Here is an 8,452-nt window from a genome sequence, read left to right as displayed (position 1 = left end):
ACATGCAACATTTTTCAGCAATGCAGAGCACTACAATGTACGGTGGTGCATTTCCATATGTTGTGGTGCTCTTCACATGTGCATAGGAGCTGCATTGCCTTATTATATTGGAGGTCCATTTAAAAACAAATGACACTGCTACATGCTAACACACATAGCTTTACCACAATGCAGTGGAAAACTGTGAATTGGCCTTAAGTATAATGAGTTTAGAAGAGATAAAAAATATATTATAACATAGATTGATCAGGCAGCATTTGCACAGCTGGATGCTCTTTGGCATATGGAAAATCCTTTATCTTAAAGGAGAACTATGGGGTCAGTGTTTTTCCCCATAGTTCTCCTTAGGGTAACGGGAGGACACAAAATAGCGTCCTCCCGTTACCCTAAGCTCAGTATACCGCGAGCTACAGCTCACGGTATACTGAGACGCCGGAGCGGATCCCAACGTAGATGACGGGATCCGCCCAGCTGCGTGAGTGACAGCTGGCTCTGCCTATCTAGAGGCAGAGCCAGCTGTACCCGCCCCCTCCCCCGTCCGTTCCGCCAGTCAGCGCTGGCAGATCGGAGCGGGGAGAGGGGAATCCAGCCCCTCCCCCTGTCACGGCAGAGAGCCATGACAGGATCGAGAGGTGAGCGAACCTGGTATGTGTTCGCTCACCTCCCGATCTACTGAGCCGACCTGTGACAGTCTCATTGACAGTCTCATACACTTTACAATCCTCGCAAGACTTTTGTCTTGCGAGGGTTGTAAAGTACTTAAAAAAACTTACAATCTGCCCATCTTGGACAGGCAGATCGTACTTGCGATCATCCCCTCCGGGGGGTGGGATTGCGATGACTGCAATGAGGGGTGGGCTTCCGATGACTGCAAACGGGCAGTGTGCGCGTGCGCACACCGGCCCGTTCGGCAGTTGTCGAACAAGCAGGCCACTAACTCCTACGATCGCGGGATTTCCCGCGATTCTCATAAAAGAATCGTGCAGTGTATGGGCACCTTATGACTAAGCTCTTTTCTCAAGCAATACTCTTTAACAGAGCTGCCTAGATGAGCTGTGAAAAAAAACCTCTCAAACATCAACATTTTATAACAGTGTTGAAGTCCAGTATGTGTAAAATAATAGTAAAATATAAAAACCCCAGTGGTGATTAAATACCACCAAAAGAAAGCTCTATCTGTCACCAAAAAATTGTATACATTTAATTTCAGTACAGCGTTGCATGACGGAATAAATGTCAATCAAAGTACCGCAGCGCTGAATACGGAAAAATGGCCTGGCCAGGAAGGGGGTGTTAACACCTGGTCTTCTTATGATTCTGTATTGTTCAGCACATATAGATAAGATCGCTAGAGGCTCAGAATCAGATATTATAAGAACCGTGGGCTATATTTTTGCTTATTGTGTTTGGTGGGCAGGCAAGAACATTAAGGGGTCTATTCACAAAGCTGCCGAAGGATCTGGCCGTAGCTATCGGTCATTCACTCGGCAGCTTCGTGAATAGACCCCTAAGTGAATGCCAAGATGAGAATTATTAGCAACCATGAGGTAAGTTGCATATCCTAAGTGTGCCTAAATAAACATTTTCCGTGCCTGAATGAATGTACCCTTAGAGCTGAAAACCAGTTAATAAAAAGATAAAATGAAAAAGTCAAGAACAGTAAAAATAAAAAAGCAGTGTTTACTGCAATACTCACTTTCAATCTAGATCTGTTCCTCGCAGTAATTGCTTTATTTTACTAGGTGTAGTCGGTCTTCTGATTTGAATGATAGGCAGCATCATTCAGCTAACTTGCTCTAAGCCTAGGTTTTTATGCACTCATCCCCCAGGATGCCATCTACAAGCACCATTCAGTGCAACAGTAAGGACTGACCAACTCCCCCAGCATATTGTAAGGTGAGTTCAGCTTGCATTTGAGTCACTGCAGCTGCAGCACTTCTTACCAGACCGCCCCTAAGAAGTTGGGTGCTGAAGTGACCGCAGATGGCACCACATGGATCAGAGAAGAAAACATGATGTCACCAGCACACTGCAGGAATGTGTCCAAAAGCACATCCTTTTTATTGATACATATTGTCACAAATAAAGGTCTGTGACAATCTGGGGGTGATTTACTAACCTAAACACACGCACGCACCAGGTGCGTGTGATTTTCACACAGCAAAACGTATTTATCAACCAAAATGTCTCTAAAAGCATATTTCCACTAATGCCATATATGGAAAAATCATGCACATGATGCATATATAATGCTGCTTCACAGTTTAGACAAAAATGGTTAGCTCATGCATTTACATTCCTGCATTCATCAACGCAAGCATCACAATATAGAGCTAATTTACACAACATCACCTTGCAATTCATGCTTGGCTTTGCACAACACACCTGCTGGGTGTGTACACACTACAAAGGTGTTTAGATTCCACCCATAGATCATGCTGGGAGGGAACACACTACAGAGGTGTATACATGTTTGTGGTGTGTTTATAAGGTTAGTAAATCAACCCCTATGTGTCAATAAAAAAGATGTGCCTGTGGACACAATTCTGCGGTGTGCTGGTGACATCATGTTCTCTTCAGCTTTCATTTGAGATGCATTTGAGCCACTTCTAGTCGCTGGTTCTAACCTCCTTCTTTATAACTTATAACATCTTCAGTTAACTTCCAGCTTCTTTGAGCTCTTGCATTCCCGTTCACCTGTATAGGAAGAAAAGCAATTTTAATACAGTACAAACAAAATCCTATGTACACCAGCCCTCAAGTGTAGTATGCCAATAACATTATATACTTGACCTGCTTTCTTCTGAACCTCTGATCTGCAGTCAGTGGTGTTACTCAAAGAAATGGTGAAAATTTGACTGTCAATACATAAATGTTAAATTGTATTCAAGATAATGTATTGTCAAGATGCTGGCTGGGATCACTACTCTATAAGTTAGCTGTATCTAAAGTCCCCTTCTCCTTCCCCCAACTAAAAGAGTGCCCTGTGACTTGGTGGAATATACCCAACCATACCCAACTAGTTCTCCACTAATGCAATCCCTGCTCTGCACAACCACATCTTTTAACAATTTGTCAATGTTCCTGGCCTTGTTGATGTATACCCAAGTCCACATCACTGCCAATATGTGGAGCAGCAAACATGTCAGGGGGAGATTATATTTTTCATGGCTACTGGGGCAATCTATTAACTGCTAGTGAATATTTTCTAAAATGGCATGCCAGATAAAACTGCATAGGCAGACCTGTGTTCTCTTTCTCCACTTCTTCCTTATGGTCTGACTTCCTGTCCCTAACAGCAAAACCACTGCATGTAGACCATCCTCCTTCCTACATGAGATATTGTTATGCCATGCTTTAACTTGTAAGGTATAGCACAGAGTATTCTGTCTCTGACAGCTGATCACTCACTAGTTTAGTTATCCCTTTACTGTCTGCAAGTGGGTACCATATTAAGCAACAACTAAAAAAAATCATAGCCACCTGCGCTTGGGAACTTCACTCATGCTTTTAATACTCTCAATTTGGCAATACAAATATTTCTTAGGAGATTTCCTAATCTATGGGATATATTAGCCAACTACTAGGATGCCTAACTTGAACTTTCACATATCCTACAGAACCAGAAACCAGTTAATAGCCATACAAACAGAAAGCAATGTTCATAATATAAGACATTATACATTATTTATGTCCTACAAGGTTATAATGAAGCCCTCTGGGAGTCAGAGGTAAGGATGAGCAAGACCATTATTTCTTCAACTGGGCAAATTTTGATTGGCCCTGCAAAAAAGTGAACTGGTTCACCGCTTACCTAAGAGGAAGAGGAGCATAGAGTCTCTCTCCTTAAATAACCTTTTGTGTGACATCCCTGCCCAAATAGGTACTATGTTACTAAAATCTTCAATCTAATATAATCCCTATTGGATTCCCCCTTTGTAATTAGAGATCTGCCTGGGGTTGGAAGTCCACACTTCTTTGAGCATGTGTTTCCTGTAAGGAAATAACTCAGTTATTGCAACTCAGATACTGGCATAAACTTTGGGTTGTCAAAGCAAACCATTGGTTCCTGTTGCTTCCTGGCTTGAACAGATTTAAATGGAATTACTGTTAGTTCTGATTTGCATAAATTGATTTGCTCATCCAAAGTTGGGGACACTTTTTCGCAAGTAAAATTTTACAATTTGTTGGAAATTTTCCTTGCAAGTTGGCAGCATCCTATCCTCTATTACAGAGCAGAAGTACTGCCATTTGGCATGGTTTGCATATGGTCCAGGTGCTGGAGCAATTTGTGCAAGGACAGAGAAATGTCTGCCCCTCTATTGCCAACCATATGCTCTGTTTCTCTGCAGATTTGTGCTAGACCTAGGGCAAACAGTTTTTATATTTCCTAGTATCCTGAATAATCTTAATTTGTCTGTACTTTTAGGTCACGGGGTACGGGGCAAGACTTTAATTAAATTGCCCATTTTTAACATATTGTCTTGTTCCTGGGCTGGTATTAAAGAACAACTGATTGAAACAGGTTTCTGTTCATTTTTTCACAGTCGCTTAAATTGGCAACTCTACAACAACACACTTGTTCCTCACTCTCTTGCCCATTAAAAGGGAGACAAGATAAAGTATTACACAAGGAAAACAACTTGTATGCACTGATTGGTTTTGCAGAATAAATAGCCAGCCCTTTTCAAACATCTTATATAAATATATTAAGTTGTTCAGTTCACTGAAGCTGAAGACTCACTGGCACTATTTTCTCATTTTTAAAGGTAATTGCCATTGTATGGGGATTTTGTGAAAGGAATGACCGAATGAGAAATACTATCAATAGTTCTTTGGCACAACTCTGATGCTTAAATTGGTTTGTATATAGTTAAATCAAATCCTGAAGCGCTGCAGCCTTGTAACCAATGTAAGAATTCTGTTTAACCGCTCACATTAGTATGATCCATTTCACCTTTGGAATATGTGTCTGTACTGGAATACATCACTTATTTTTCATGGTATGAACTTTATTAGGATGTACAAAGTAAACCTTTAGAATAAGTTAGACTAGCCATACATGGCTTGAATTTTGGCAGATTCCTGCTAATTTGGATGACATGTGAGCCGTGAGGGACCCTGTTGGCACCACAGAACTTGGAAAAAGTCAAGTAGAAGAAGGGTGGAAAATTGTCAGCCGAACAGTGACTACATCCTATGAGATCTGACATTCAGACAGCCACGAGATTTGGCAGCTATCTGAATAAAATAGCTGGTAGTGCAGATTCCTCCATTCATGCTGTTAAGAATGTAGGAGTTGTAGCAGGAAAAAAAATACTTTTTTTTTTACATCATTCTATCTTCAAAGGTGCCTGAAAACTGGAGGAACATGGTGCATGACCATTACCTTAGAGATGAGTCTTGTCCAGTCCAGATCAGGAACTTTGGGAGACATGACAGGCTAAGTGCTTGCATGCTTGTAGGATTATAGGTACATCATCACCATTAGATAAAAGGTTTAAAACTTGTGCACTTTTCAATCTTGTGCTCAACAGCTGACACTAAACAGTGTAGCGCTAACAATGCAGTTCTCTATCTATAAACCAGTTATCCTAAATACCATCTAATATTTTAAAACAGATATATATTTTTTTTTAATAAAACACATGATTATCACAATATAAAAAGTGTGCTGTGAAGACGGTGCAAAAATATAAATAGTGCAAAATATGCAAAGTATTCTAGTGCAGTTAATATATTACACAACGGAATTTATAGTGTCCTAAATATAAAACTTAATCCGTTCGTGCGCTTATTTCCAATTACAACAATCCACTTTTCTTTCCACAGTGTCTCTTCATCAACAAATTCTTCAAACGCCTCAGTGTAAGCTTGATTGTTGTATTCAATCCACTTCTGTGCACTCCACCCTTCATTGGAAAGCCGCTTACCTTTCAAGATGTACCATATTTAATTTAAAGGTCAAAACACACTCTTTAAAATCTCTTGATAGCATCTGTGGGTACACTTTCCTCCTTCTACCATCACATCTCCACAATGCAGTAGCTCAAAGAAAGATATACAACCATAGTGCAACCCATAAAACAAACTTTATTATAAAAACAGATTAAAGCACTTCCTCTGTGCAGTGCACCACCACATGTGCACAATGCAAAAGTTTAAAAGCTCCCCACACTTTTATTTGCATTCCACATAAGTGTTTTCCGATGTTGGCTGACCTCTGCGTGATAACATCACCAGAAGCTACACCTTACTTGTTACATCTTTGCAACATTGTTAGAGGATAGGAGCCTTGTGACTGGATCTGCCTTTTATATCCACTCCATTACTACACCTAACTGATGCTGTCACTCCACTATCACAACTCTCATAGGTCCTAGTGCTATACCTCTTCATATCCACAATTGTACCAACTATCACTCCTCACAGCTCTACAGGGCCCTAGTGCAATTACTCTTCATATTCACAATTGTAAGAACATTATTTCCTATGACCATTCTATTGCTATGACTACCTGATGCTATTAATGCTCACAACTTTGCTTATTTCTAGCATCCTTGAGGACACTGGGCTGTCATTGAATGACAACAACTTGGCGAAGCCAGCCATGACATCACGGCTGGCTCCGCCCAGTTGTTGTCAGATGCGGGGACAACGGTCTGCTTCAGCAGACTGTTCTCCACGCTCCGGCTGTCACTACGGCTCAGCTGAGCTGAAACACGTGTGCTCGGCTTAGCTGGGACGCTCGGCTGCCTTCGGTTGCCTATTCACAATAGCTTGTACAGCAGCCCTTCAGTTCAACTGAACTGAAGGGCTCCGGCGGCTTAAGTGAGCCGAAGGATCATCTGAAGCTACGGCTGGATTCTTCGGCTCTTAGTCTTTTTTTTGCACCGCCGCTGGCTCAGGTTACAGAGTTACATCAGTCCAAAGTTCCGAGTACACACACTGAGTACTTTAAAATGCAGTGCATTAAGGACAGCGCAGGCACAGGGAGGGGGAAGGAGCAGGGGAGTGGCTTCTATGGACGTAAAGGAGACTTGTCCATTGTGCCAGCCAGTAGATTGCACTCAAAGGTGATTCCATGGGAACCTGTAAGGGGACGGAATCACCTGAAAACAGCAACCAGGGAGGAGGCAATTTTCAGAAGAGGATTTGAAAGCACACACTGAATTAAAAGAAAAGCAGACATGTATACATGGTAAGTGCTGTGGTCCCCAGCAATAAATGCTTTTTTTAATTAGGGTTTAATATCACTTTAATATTAGCATATCAGTTTTTACACACTTAACTGAATGGGTTATAGGAATGAGAGATACATTCATCTATCATTGCTAGTGAAGCTAGTAAAGAAGGGGACCAGTTTGTATTTTCTATCTTCAGAAGTAATGAACAAGCACAGAGCTAGTGCTGGGCGTGTAATTTGAAGGCCCTTCATGCTCTGTAAAAAAACACCATAAAAACCACCCTTTATTAAATGTTATTTTGTAAAATAAACAAATACAAGTTATTAAAAGGATATGAACATCAGTTTCATGTTACTTTAAGAAAAGTAGGAGAATAGGTTAAAAAAAGACTTTAGGTCCCAAGTGAGTTAGTGTGAAATAATAAAGTTTTTTTAAACTGTATAATTTTCAACACATCCATCCTATAAGATTTCTGATCCCTTTAAAATGTACATAATCTGTAAATATGTCCTGTTTTTTTTTTTAAAACGTATTGATTAAAAACATATTTATGTCTGCTCCAAAATGAGTTAGAGACGTTAAACGGTAATGCATAATATTTACAAGATCTCTCTCTAGCTTTGTGTTTCTGGCCGTTCTAATGACATAATTTTTTCTGAAATAAAAAAATAAATTTAATGTGGAAATCTTGCTGTTTGCTCCAGGTCATTTGTTTCACTGTTATGTCTTTGTTCTTGAAATTATTTCTTCCTACAAATAAATAAAGTCACTCAAGTATGTACATCACCCTCAACATTTGCCAAGCTATTAAAATAAAACCCTGGGTAGGGCAAACATATTCTATTTGGTTTCATCTTTGGCAGGAAACCCTAATTTGCCTTTTTTGGGCCTTAATACTAAAATATGCATTCTGAGCAGTTTTCCTATGTAAACTATCATCAGGAAATGGTTTAGCTACAGGCAAAAGACATCACTTCTAATTTTTGCATTAGAAAACAACATGTAAACTAAAACATCCACAAGACATTTAAAGTTTTCACACTTGCATCCTGTCTGATTCTTGCTTGTTGAATATTTATCATGAACTGCAAGAAAAATGAAATAAAATTCGGCGCAACATTAAAGAAGAACATTTTTTTCTAGTTAAATCTTAATAACTAGCTGTGATCTGCTGTAATGGCCTGCTGCTTTTATAATGTCTAACTTTATTTTTAGGGTTTTTTTTTCTCACTTCAGGATAATGTTGTCATATACCTTCCTGCAAA

The sequence above is a fragment of the Nanorana parkeri genome, unplaced genomic scaffold (assembly GCF_000935625.1).
Source record: "Nanorana parkeri isolate BGI_ZX_2015 unplaced genomic scaffold, ASM93562v1 scaffold1175, whole genome shotgun sequence".
Lineage (NCBI taxonomy): Eukaryota > Metazoa > Chordata > Amphibia > Anura > Dicroglossidae > Nanorana > Nanorana parkeri.
The sequence above is the reverse complement of the archived record's forward strand: the minus strand, read 5'-3'. Positions refer to the sequence as shown.